Source organism: Ochotona curzoniae, unplaced genomic scaffold, assembly GCF_017591425.1.
Source record: "Ochotona curzoniae isolate NIBS_2020 unplaced genomic scaffold, NIBS_Ocur_1.0 contig_523, whole genome shotgun sequence".
NCBI lineage: Eukaryota > Metazoa > Chordata > Mammalia > Lagomorpha > Ochotonidae > Ochotona > Ochotona curzoniae.
The window spans coordinates 4,127,627-4,140,808 of NW_024466459.1; the positions used below are offsets into that span (position 1 = coordinate 4,127,627).

The 13,182-nt window shown below is 49.5% G+C and overlaps 1 protein-coding gene across 5 annotated transcripts in view; it reads left to right on the forward strand.

The window, feature by feature from the left end:
- The window catches only part of ARSG (arylsulfatase G), an 89,356-nt gene that overhangs the window by 2,862 nt on the left and 73,312 nt on the right, over nt 1-13,182 (forward strand). Inside the window, exon 2 of one of the 5 annotated variants that reach the window (XM_040989554.1) lies at nt 4,929-5,042. The exons of 3 other annotated variants lie outside the window; for them this stretch is intronic. The gene's annotated coding sequence lies outside the window, so the exon portion shown is untranslated. Of the gene's footprint in view, nt 1-4,928; nt 5,043-11,839; nt 12,139-13,182 lie in introns of those variants that run through there. One more of the 5 variants, XM_040989553.1, reaches the window with a different exon arrangement.

Below are 13,182 nucleotides of genomic sequence, written 5' to 3' on the forward strand. Positions count from 1 at the left end.
TGTCTTGGTGAAGATTGCTTTTGATCAAGCCTGTTGGGAGTTCTGTGCTTCTCCTGGATCTTGTTTCCCAATTCTTTCTCTAGATTAGGGGAAATTTCCCTTATTATTTAATTGAATACATTTCTAACCCCAGTTTCTCTTTTTGCACCTTCTGAGACTCCCATAACTCTTACATTTGCCCTTTTAATAGTATCTTTCAATTCTTAAATACCTTTTTTTTTTTAAAGCTTGACCCAGCTCTGCTTCCAGCTTTTTGTTTCCCCTGGTGACAGGAAATATCTTCCAATTCTGAGATTCTTTCTTCTGCCTCCTTCATTGTATCTTGGAGACTCTCCACTGTACTTTAATTTGCTCCACTGTATTCTTCATTTCTGAGATACCAGCTTTCATTAGATTAATTCCTGTGTGACATATTCCTTAAATTGCTTGAACTCTTGTATTATGTACTTCTCATTGTTAAGAAGCTTTATAACAAGTGTTTTGATTTCTGTATCCCCCATTTTCTTGATGTCTTCCACAGTGAACTCTGAGGTTGGGGTTGGCAAAAGCTTTTTTTTTTGTTCCTTTGCAGGGGAGTCTCCAGTAATATTCGTTGTGCCTCTGTGTCTTCTTTTGCTCTTGGTCATTGTTCTTCTGGCCAGCAGAGTCCTCCTTGGGGCAGGTTTCTAAGCTGTGTCACCCACAGGTCTACAGTTCGATTTTACTTATTGCAGTTTTACTTATGGCTCTTTGTTTGCAGTCACTTGTGTCACTCCCTCCAACTAGTTCCAGGTCTGGGTTCTTATTTGGATTTCCACCATGGTCTCCGTAGTCCCAGCTCATGGCTCCACACTTTGCGCCTCCTGTGATACAGTGCTGAGGCTGCACCATTGTCTGTACAACCTTTCTCCTACTTCCTGTTGGAGCAGGTCCCAGGATTAGGGAGACACCAGGTGTCCTAAATGGCTGAGTTGTTGGTGGCGCTGATCTTGCTGGAACCTGTTGGACGTCAGGTCTGGGTGCCACACGGACCTCTTTTGACCTGTACAGTGCCATAGTCAGTATTATTTTCCCTGTGGGACCGGCACAACACAATGCAATGGGCTCAGTGAGTTCTTGTCGAGCTCAGCGCATGTACAGCTCACTCACTGTTGTCCCTGCAGTCTCAGGCTTTTGCCACACTGTACAAAATGGCACCTGATGTGCCACTACTAGAGTTCTTGATCTGGTAGCTGTCAGGTCTGACATCTACTCTGACCTTGGGTGGAACCTGTACGATGCCACATTGTTGCAGTTTACTGAGCCAGAAATGAGATCACTCCCAAGGGGCAGACTGGACTGTGAAATCCATGCTGTTCTGGCACCATCAGTCTGGGATCTGCCACTCTGTCTCTGCTCCTGGTCAAATCAAACAGACCGTCAGGAAGGGTAGTTCTTTGGGTTCACCTCCTGAGCTCCCAAGGAAAACCCCTTCCCACCTTGTTGCTGGTGGAGTTCCAGCTGCTGGTGCAGTTCAAGTCACCGCTCACTGAATACAGCTGGGTTATCAGTCACTGCAAACCACACCCTTGTTTTCGCTGCTTTCCTGTGTCTATCAGTCTCAAGGTGCCCCTCTGCTGTTGTTCTGTCTCTCCCGAGTCCTGGAATGTATTTTCTCTGCTTCACACTGGCTAATGTTTCTGTTTAAACATGTCCTTATTCTATTCTATTCTATTAACTTGATTCCTGAATAGTCATTTAAAATGACATAAAAATGCTGCTTTTATTCTTTAAACATTTTTTTAATTGGAAAGTCAGATAGAGAGGAGGAGAGACAGAGGAAGATCTTCCATCCGTTGATTCACTCTCCAAGTAGCTGCAACAGCTGGAGCTGTGCTGATCTGAAGCCAGGAGCCAGGAGCCTCTTCTAGGTCTCTCACGCAGATATAGGTCCCAAGGCTTTGGGCTGCCCTCTCTTGCTTTGCCAAGCCACAAGCAGGGTGCTGGAATGGGAAGCAGGGCTGCTGGGACACAAACCAGTGCCCATATGTGATCCTGGCTTGTGCAAGGTGAGGATTTTAGCCACTAGGCTACCACGCCAGCTCCCAGAAATGCTGCCTTTTTAAAAAGGATTTATTTTTATTTGAAAGGCAGAATGTACAGATAGAAAGAGAGACTGAGATCTGCCATCTCAGGGTTCACCCACCAGTTGGTTGTAGTGGTCAGAGCTAAACTGATCCTTTGCCAGGAGCTTCCTCTGAGTCTCCCACATGGGTATAGGGGTCCAAGGCCTTGGGCCATCCTCTGCTGCTTTCCCAGGCCATAGGCAGGGAGTGGGATCAGAGATGGAGCAGCTGGGACACGAACCAGCACCCATCTGGTATATCAGTGCTACAGCTCAGGGCTTAGTTTGCTTTGCCACTGTGCCTGTCCCAGCCTCTTGATTTTCAAAATTAGGCAATGTCTGGAGCCTTTGGGTCAAGGACTGCAATGACTAGAGAGTCACATCTGGGTATTTGACCAGAGGCAGCCTGTCTGTTGGCGAAGCCTAATTGTAGTCATTATTCGAATAACATGTTACTATTGCTGGTAGAGCATTGTGAGTGTTTGTTAATACTAATTATGATAGGATTGGGACAAACACCAAAAACTAAGTCCCATCCTTGTGATGTTTGTTTAAAGAAAGGTTTTAAAAATATTTTTTTGTGTGTGACAGAGAGGGAAAGACGAGATCTTCTAAGTGTTGTCTCACTCCCTGCATAGCTGTGATAGGTTCAGTCTGGAAGTCTGTCCTGGTCTTCCACATGGCTGGCAGGTGCCCAGGTGTGTGGGCTGCCGTGCCCTCGCAGGTGCGTTAGTAGGAAGGAGCTAGGATTGTGACTGGCACTCTTAACACGGGATGCCAGCTTCGTGCCCTGTGGCTGGCCTCCATCCCAGGCACTCATTTACTGTGGCTGTTCATTGTTCCCATTTTCCAGAGGAGCAAATTGGAGGCATGCAGTGCTGGAGGGAATCTCCCAGGGTTCTGCGTTTATGGAGATGCTCTGGTCCTCTTGGCAACTAGAGCTCGGCCCCCAGCAGCCCCTGTGGTCCTTGGCTAAGGAGGTGGCTGTGAACCTAGCCTCAGCACAGCCTTGCTAGCCACAGACCGATTCTTTTTGCCCGTCCTGGTTAGAAACTGGCTTCACCTTGTTCCCTCCATCCCAGTGAGACCGAGCGTGAAAGCCCGTGCTTTTTTTCACTTCTCCGGGGTAAGCACAGCATTACCATGCTAATCAACCCCCCCAAACAAAACTAACTCTGTGGAGTTCTAAACAAGAACAAAAGAACCTTTGGTGTCCGGAGTCCAGGACCAGAAAAATCAGGAAATTAAGTTTAAGGCCCCAGCGCTCCTCTTCGCTGCCTCTGTTGTGTCTGTTGGAAGCTGAGCGGCAGTTTGAACCCTCTCTGACCTCCCAGGCCCCTGCTGCTTCGCTTGGGGGTGAGGCTATAAGGATGCCCTGAAAAAGACCCTCCAGCATCTTCTTGGGAAAAAACTGGCCCTGGAGAGCCCTGCAGCTCCCTCTCTCCTAGCCCTCTGGCCTCAGGTCATTTGCATGAGAACAGAACCTTTTGTGTGGACTTGGCCTGCCCGTTCCCTGTCCACGCTTAGGGGCCCTCAAGTCTTCCTGGTGGGTTGCTAGGCAGATATGACCCTGGCTTGCAAATAAGCTCACTGCATTTACCAGCCTGGGAGAACTTGAACGTGGGTGAGTGGACTGAAAGCAACCTTGCCTGGCACTCAGAGGGGAGGGGCCTGCAAGCCCGTTTGCTGGGGGTGCGAGTCTTCAAGAAGGGTGGGATGTTGGGAGGGGGGCTTTTAAGGGAGGCGCTGCTTACTCGGCCTGCCCACTTGTCCTCCCACCTACTCTTCTATGGTCTCAGTGAGCAACTCGTGTCTCATTGAAGCCCTTCTGTTGCTTTCAGATTTGAATCATGCTTCTCCATGGGCTGAGAGCTTGGCCAAGAGCCATGCTAGGGACCTCTTAGGGAGCTGCTGTTCCAGCTGGAGAGGCTGGGGTTACCGTGTGGCAGCCCCCCACCGCCCCCCACTTGGTGTCACCTGCAGAGTAGGGTGTGATGGTGGTGGCAGTGTGTTTGAGGGGGACGGCATCTGGGGTACAGCTCCAGATAACACCCATCTGTGGGGATGTTGCGTGGGAGGTTTAGTGTCCAGGGTGGCTTGCTACTCGGAAACATTCAGCTCTACCCTGTGGCTTGTTAGGATTAGGAGTGGGGTCACCCCTACAAAGGGCAGCAAAGACTTGAGTATGACTGGCTGGTGGGGCTTAGGGGATGATGCGCAAGTGGCCCATGCAGGCAGGCAGGGCATGCTGTATTTGGGGACAGTGAGGTCACCTCCCCACCCGTGGGGGCAGGGACCCTGTTGTAATCTCTCACGCCTCGTTACCACTCAGTGCCACATTGATGACGGATTGCCGGGTGTGGCTCATTAACTCTGCAGTAACTTCTATTTGATTTCAACACTAGATTTCATTCCCAGATTCCTCAGCCTTCATAATTTACTGCTCCTGTAGTTTTGACATCCTCTTGCTGCTTACAAAGGGAGGGGAAAAAATTGGAGAACATGTCTTGGGGAGGCTTCTATAAAGTGTCTCCTCCAGCCTGTTGCATAAGTTGTTACAAAACAGACCCAAGTTCTCAGATATCAGGTAGATCCCGTTGCATTTAGGAGCAGGTGCATGTCCCATGAGGCTATAGGACATGGTCATAAATCACGAAAGCCCTTGAGTAGGTTGGCAAGTGCAGTGGATGGGCCCACGGGCATCAGTCCGCTTTTCCCTGGACAGGTGTTGAAGTACCCCCCCCCCCATGGCCCAAAGAGTGAAAAGCAGCTCCGCCCACAGAGGCTGGCTCTCACGGCTGCACTGCTCTGTCCCTTTAGGACAAAAGTGTCCATGCTTTTCCAGGTGTCCACAGGAGGCTGGCAAAGGGTGGCAGAGTGCTCGAGGATGATGCTGTGGTCGAGAGGCCAGGAGGAGCCCCGCCCCGCAGTCGGTAGTACGGGATGCCAGTCCTGTTGGGTGAGCTGTTTCGGGTACCTGGCAGGACTGGACTGGGGGATTGCCCACCTTCCTTCTCCTCCCCTTTGTTCATTTCCTGCGTTTCCACAGACCACCTGTGAGTTCCACTGAATGCTGTCAGCTCCCAGATCTCAAAACCCATACCCGGATTTGAGGGTTTGCAGGAGGTAGCAGTGTGGGCTGTGGTCTCTTTCACTCCAAGTGTTTGCCCTTAGTGGGAAGACAGGACGCACGTGGGAGTGTCACCTGTCACAGCCTCTCTCCAGGTGCCGTGTGACAGGTGAAAATGAGAGTGCGAGTGTTGGAGGAAGAAGGAGAGAGGATATCTGAGAATGGAGGAATGAGGAGCCGAGGCTGGGTTTCAGGGCCGGGTGGAGCAGGCTGGGTCAGCGTTTGTTTCCCCTGTAGTCATTCTGCAAATATTGGCTGGCCAAGATACTCGAGTTAAGTAGTACGTACAACATACAGATGCCCCGGGCCACACACAATTCACATGTTAGGCTTGTGGCTCCTTGTAGCTCAGGCATTGCAGTCAGGTGGACAAACGGTATGTGTGGCTGTTTCTGATAGTGCAAAAATGTACCCCCCGCTTCCATTTCACGTCAGCAGAGGGGAGATTCCCGTGCACACCCACCCACTTCCTGACCTCATGGTGTTACAATATTCCAAACCAGATTGGCTGAAAGGCAGTGTGCTCTGTGTTTGCCAGCTGTCGCCAGACTCTGGCCCAGGCTTAGGCAGGATGGCACAAACAGCCCCAGGATTGTGTAATCGGGAACTGTAGTTTGGAACTTGGAAAATGCAAACTGGAATGACTTCACTTTGCTCGTGGTGGTGGAGACTCTGGTGTCTGCGGCTTCTGCTCCTCCGGCTCTGGGGCCAGCACGGAGCACGCCGGCAGCCTCCGGCCTCAGTGAAAGCTGCAAGGGAGTCAAGTCCGCTCTTCACACTTGACATGACTGCCATAGGAGTTTTAGTAACTTTTTGAGCTCGCACAACAGTTTTTTCAAAGTGTTTTCATATTTATCTCTTTGTCCTCAAAACACTTGGGAGATGGGATCACAATGGCTTAGTACTTAAGGACTTCTGTTGGGGTATTTCATTGTCATGTGGTGTTGGAGTTGAGGAAGTGGCCCTGCTTTTCTTTTCTTTTCTTTCTTTCTTTTTTTAAGCTTATTGGAAAGGCAGGTTTACAGAGAAGGATCTTATATCTGCTGTTTCATTCTCCCATTGGCCACAGTGGCTGGAGCTGCACCAATCTAAAGCCAGGAACCAGGAGTTTCTTCCAGGTGTCCCGCGCAGGTGCGGGGTTCCAAGGCTTTGGCCCATCCTCTACTGCTTTCCCAGGCCTCAGGCAGGGAGCTGGATGGGAAATGGAGCAGCTTGGACAGGAGCCAGTACTCATGTGGGATCCCCGTGCACTTGAAGGAGAAGGATTAACCAGTTGAGGCAACACTTACTGAATTCCTCCCCCCCCCCACCCTGTTTTTTGAAATTAGTGAGGAATAAAGCAGAGAAAAAATTCAGTGTCACGTTGAGAGCACTAGCTAGCAGGTGGCTGTGTGCTGAGTGCTGAACGCAAGCTGCAAGTCCTCAAACTCAAGTTCCTGAGAGACAGAACTGGCCCAGTAAGCGCTTCATTGATCTTGTTCTTACTTCTGTCCTCCCCTTGACCTCGGCGCCGGCGATTCTTAGGGTCTGTTTGAGCTTGGAGTGCCACAGTACAATACCGCAGCCGGAGGCTTCCACAATGTTAAATGGCCTTTCCTCACAGTTCTGGAGACCTCGGAAAGTCCAAGTTGGCCGATCTAGTTCCTGGTGAGGGCTCACTTACTGCCAGCTGGATCGTAACGCAGGAAAGGGAGAGCCCGCTCTTAGAAATGCATTTGTTCAGTCACCAGGCCCCCCACTCTCAGGACCCCAGGTCCCACCCAGAGCAGCCCCTCTGAAGTCCTTCACAATGGGAGTCAGAGCTCGCAGACACACATCTGGGGTAGGGTGGGGCAATACAGACATGCAGCCCACAGCTACAATATTTTCCTGTAGAGCTGGCACAGATCTGGAGCCAGGATAAATCCACAAAACCACACGAGGTAGTCAGAGAAGTTTCCCTCTGGTCATCCAGAGACGACAAAGGAAGACATGAAGCTGCGACACGTGAACACCAATCAAGCTTGCCATAGGAGATGAGGCATGGGAGATGGGCCTTCCCCTCCGCCCCACAGAGCCACATCTGTTCTCACCTCTAGATCTACCCACTAGCTGGCACGGACAGCGGGCATCTGGGGCATGTCTTAAATGACACTGGGGAATGCAGTCAGCTAAATCCAAAAAGACACTTTACGGGACGAGTGCCCAGTGTATTTACAGATATATTGCCGGAGAGGGGCAAGAGAGGATCTGAGTCGAAAGAGAATCAGATGCAATGTGTGGGAGATGTTGTTTGGATCCTGATTGGAACAAATCAACTCTAAAGAAAAAAATGAGCTGGTGGAGGACATTTAAACACTGGATTTTGGATGATAATAGAAATTATTAATTTAAAAACTTTTAAAATATTTTTATTGCAATGTCAGATATATATATATAGAGAGAGAGAAGAGGAGAGACAGAGAGGAAGATCCTCCAACTGATTAACTCCCCAAGTGGTTGCAACGGTTGGAGCTGAACCAATCCGAAGCCAGGAGCTTCTTGTGGGTTTCCCACGCAGGTGCAGGGTCCCAAGGCTTTGGGCTGTCCTCTACCGCTTTCCCAGCTACAAGCAGGGAGCTGGGTGGGAAGTGGGGTTGCCAGGATTAGAATCGGTGCCTATATGGGATCCTGGTGTGTTCAGAGTGAGGACTTTAGCCGCTAGGTTATCGCGCCAGGTCCCATTTTTCAAAATGTTTAAGAGAGAGCTCCTACCATCATTTCATTCTTTACATGTCTGCAGCAGCCAGAGCCAAGAGTTCAAGTTGTGTCTCCCAGGCAGATGGCAGGAAACCTGGCATTGGGGTCATCACCCTAGCTCTGCACTGGCAGGAAACATGTCGGGAGTAGGAGCCAGGCATAGAACTGGGGCACCTGCACGTGGGACAGGAGCCTCCTGAAGCACTCAGCTAACTCCTTGCCCCTCTTTTATTTTTCAAGGGAGGGTATTAGTGGAATTATATTTGAAAGGAATTGTTGTCTTCTGAAGAGGCTCATGTAGAAGTGTCTGTGGGTGGGGTTGTATGACATCTAGTATTGTCTTCTCAATGATACAGTAGTCTTCCAGTGGCAGGCAGAGTGGTGGAGAGCAGACACCCATCATGTGTCTATTGTAAGTAGGTGACTGTGTTTGTTTCTTCGTTTTTAAGACTTTTTTTTAATTGATTCAAAAAACAAAGTTATATATAGAGAAATCTACCCACAGGCTCACTCCACAAATGGATACAATGGCCGTGTCTGGGTCTGATCAAGGCTAGGAGACTAGAACTCCATCCAGGTGCAGGGTGGAGGGGCCCAAGCTCTTGGGCCATCTTCTGTTGCTTTGCTAGGTGCACTCGCAGGGAGCCCAGTTGGAAGTGGAGCTCCTGGGGCGGGTGCCTACAATGACTCTATTTAACCTGCTGCATCACAAAGCTGGCCCCTCCCCACACTCTTATGAAAGCCATCCAACTTAAGTCAGCCCCGTACTGATAGGCTTGGATGTAGGGGAGAAGAAAGGACCTGTGAGGTTATTACTTGTAGATGTTGAATCACTCTGTGTTCTGCCTCTGATGGGAACTGGGTTTTCCTGTTCCTCTGGGCCTAGACCAAGGTGAGCCACAATTTAAGGACACACTCACTGCTTGGGTCTTGGTAAGTACAGGGTGGCCACCTGAGAGGGGGTGCTGCCTCACCAGCTCTGTCTCTCACCTGGTCTGATGGAGTAGGTTTCCAACTTTTTCCCTTACCACATGCCCTGCCTCACACACTTGTGAATGTGCAACCGAGTGAATTCCTTCATCTCCTGCAGACCCTTGGGCATCTTCGGCTGTGCACCTGCTCACCTCCACAGCCATGCACCCCTTCCGGCTTTGATGTTCCTCTCTGGCGCTTACCCTGACTGACTTCACCCCTAACCCGGCCCCACCTTAGAAAAGGAGCTGGCGTGAGGGTGGCGGTTCTGGTCGCGGCTCTGTGCACGGTGCCTGGTTTAAGACTTAGCACTCAGTACATATTTGATGGGCCAGTGACTGAATGCAGGGGAGAGTTAGCCAACGCCCAAGGCCCTGCTTGAGACCCATGTGACTCCTGGCCGACGCGGAGACCGAGTTCTGATCATGCGGGTGAAACCCCGGGACTCTGCAACCGGAGCTGCGCTCCCTCTGGGGTCCCCACTGGCTCCCTTGTCTTTTTTGGCTTCAGCTCATCAGAAGCTTTTCTCTCTCTGGAAAACCAACAGAGCCCCATGCCAGAGAGGTCTGCCTGACCTTCTTGTTTTTTCAGCTGTTTGCAGGGTTCTCTGGGAGGATTCTTGGCCACAGGGGGCCTATGGTGCGCCAGGGTCCCATGATGCAGCAAGTGGCTCAGGAGGCCCAGAGACCTGCAGTGCTGGGTTAGTCTGACCCTGCTCAACACAACTCCGAGTTGTCCTTATCCCACATGCTCCTCAGGCCTCCTGGGCCTACAGCCTGCCTCCTGGGAGCGGTCGAATTTGTGCTTACCTAGCAGCCAGCCCTATTTTAGAATGGGACCTTGGAGAAAAGGACTCCCCTCCCCAAAAGCTGATGGGCAGTTGGTGTTCACTCGTCTCCATGTGCTCAGCAGGCACCTGTCACAGTCAATTCTGCTCTGGGGTGCAGGGGGGCCCTTTGTGGTGGGATTTGTTGAGTAAGTCAGGTTCCCTCCCCAGAAGGAAGGGGCCTGTCTTGTGACCACAGACTTCTTGATGCGTCCCCAGCCTGGAGGAATGGATCTGCCTTGTGGTCCCACTGCCCACTCTCCGATCTGAGAATGATACTTAAAAGCAAAATTGGGGAAAGAAGCATCAGATAAGGTCTGAGGCCAGAGTCTTTAGGGCTTTTCAGCTCGGAGTCTCAGCTTGGATTCCAATCAAAGTTTGTGGCTTGGAGTCGGTTCTTTGAATGCCTGGTTTGCCTCTTTGCCTGTGTTAAAATCAATACATGGGGAAAGGATTAAATGTCCCCCTGGAGGTGTGGGTGAGAAGGGTCACGCCGTGATGTGCTGGCCAAGTTAGCTTATTTCCACGCCATGAAACATTTGAAGTACTGTGTTCATGATTCTTGTTGAAAATCCTCAGAGGAATGTTTTATCGCAAAATGCTGAAGAAAATCAGCCTATTTATGATTGCACCTTAATTTTAGCTTCTTTGTTGGAGTGATTTTGAGCCCCCCAGCAGTCTAGTATGTTGGGTCATTCCGAACTGGATTACTGAGCAGGCATGAGGCCGCCCTAGTGTTCCAAGGTGAGCAGCTTTAAGAAGGCCTCTGTGGTGGTTTTTGGAGCCTCACGACCAACAAATACCTTGGAGTCTAATTGAGTTTGAAATAAATCTTGTTTTGGAAAACGGAAGAATTTGCATTTCCGAGCAATTGATGTTGCTGGTTCCAGATGCCCGTGAGAGCTTCCTTGGGCTGCCTTTTGTTTTGGTTAAGTACGGATCTGTCCATCCTTTGGTGTTTGTCTGGACCTTCCAGAATACATCTGTAAGCACCCCATGCACGTGGGTTGACCCGTGGGCTGCTACAGGTGTGCACAGTGTGATATGTGTCATAAACCCAGTCCTGCTGCCGTCTTTGTATGTTACTAATTGGTTGTCTTGTAATGCCTTTTGTGGGTGAAATGTTCAACTGAATTTTTTTATTTGATCTAAGCTGTAGAATTTCAACTCTCTGTGTCCTTACTAAACTTGCCATTTTAGAACTTCAGAGGGGAACAAGGCTTTCTTCACAGTTCTATTTGCTCTCCACAATGGGAAGTATGACTTTCAATTCCTGTCTTTCAGAACTCAGTCTGATGTGTTACTTTGTGTTTGTCGGCTAAAGCTGAGTCATTTCTGATTAGGTGAAGTTTCTTTTTTCTTTTTTCTGTTTTTCTCAAGGACCAGACTCATGAAGTTTTTGTTTTCAGATACCTGTTTAGTCAAAGTGTATCCAAGACTTCACTCTGGAGGCTGTTAGAAATATGAATGTGGAGTGTTGGGGGCGGGGTGTCATGATGGCTCAGTTGGCTAATCCTTCCCTCTTCAAGCGCTGGCACCTCTTTTGGATGTTGGTTCTTGTCTTGGCCGCTCCACTTCCCATCCGTCTCCCTGCTTGTGGCCTGGAAAAGCAACAGAAGGATGGCCCAAAGTCTTGGGCCCTTATTATACCTGTGTGGGAGATGAGGAAGAAGCTCCTGGTTGCTGGCTTCAGATTGGCTCAGCTCTGGTTGTTGTGGCCATTTGTTTCATCTCTCTGTAAACCTGCCTTTCCAATAAAAGTAAATAATTCTTAAAACACCAAAAAAAAAAAAAAAAAAACCAACCCCAAAACAACCAAAAAAACCCATCTAGATCTGGGGAACTGGTGGTGTGGCTCAATGATGGCTGAGTGTTGAGGCTGCACCTATTGCCAGTGATGCTGGCGTCCTGTGTCGGAGTGCTGGTTCAACTCCTGCCTGCTCCACTTGCCGTCCAGCTCCCTGCTGACGTCCCTGGGAAAGCAGGGGAATGGCCTAAATACTCAGGCTTCTGCCACCCAGTGGGAGACCCAGAGGGAGTTCTCAGCTCCTGATTTGGGCGTGGTCCAGCCCCAGCTGCTGCAGTCATTTGGAGAGTGAACCAGCAGATGGACTGTGTGGGTGTGCAACTTCCTTCCAAGTAAATCACTAAAAAAAGAAATGACTCTTAGGTCCCGCCTTGTCTGTGAGAGCCACATTTTGACAAATATAAACTCCCTGGCAAATTCATTGTCCTTAGATTGTCTTATTAAAATTTAGCATCAGAGCAGTGCTTGAGTTTGAATCCTGGTTCCGACCCAGCTTCCGGCTGATGCATTTCCTTGGAGGCAGCTGAAGGACTTGGGTCCCTTGCACCCACCTGCTACCCCCAGCTGAGCTCCTGGATTTGGCCTGTTGCAGTGTTCAAGGGGTGAGTCAGTAGCTCTCTCTCACTCTCTCTGTCCCTGTGCCTTTCAAGTAAATAAATAAATCTTAGATACAATTGCACAATCAGGATGAAAAGGGATGCACATTGTTTGGAAACTTTGTTTTAACATATTGTGAAAATTATAAACATGAAATTGAAAGAGGTTTATGATGAGCAAGCCATGTATTAGTCACCTGGATTCTAAGACTAACTTTTAAAAACATTTTTCTTCAAATTAATTTTTTTAAAAGGGGTATTTATTTTTACTGGAAAGATAGACTTACAGAGAGGAGATGCAGAGAGAAAGATCTTCCATCCACTGGTTCTCTCCCCAAGTGGCTACAACAGCCAAAGCTGAGCTGATCCGGAGCCAGGAGCCAGGAGCTGCTTCTAGGTCTCCAATGGGGGTGCAGGGTCTCAAGGCTTTGGGTCATCCTCCACTGCTTTCCCAGGCCATAAGCTGGAGCCTGATTGGGAAGTGGCGCAGTTGGGACATTAATCAGTGCCTGTATGAGACCCCGATGTGTGCAAAGCAAGGATTTAGCCACTAAGCCTTCATGCAGGGCCCACAAATGAATTTCTATCCAGAAGCATGGATGAACATGCTAGGTGACGGTAGCTGTTCAATAAAATCCTGTCTTGGTAATAAGGGCCTTACTCTTTCCTTCTAGAAGTCTAAGGTTGGCAACGACACGATTAATGTGGGAATTTCTTGTGAATCAAGGATGGAGGTTGGAGGAAGGGAGCGTGAGAGTTTTAGCATGGTTTGGGGCTGCTGTCTGTCCCAGCTGTCGTTCTGGGCCTTCAGACTCCGCTCATGCATGGTGAGGGCTGAGACAGGCCATCTCCGGTGACCTCCAACCCTTCACCACAGGTCAGTCACAGATGGCCTCATCATCATGGCTTCTCAAGGTGAAGAAATTGATGAGCTGGTTAAATATTCGAATAAGAAGGAAAACATCTGTTAACACGGAAAAGCGATTATTTGCTAAGCTACTAAGTAAAACACAGCTGCCATGGCAGTTTCAACTCTGTCTTCTTGTCCAT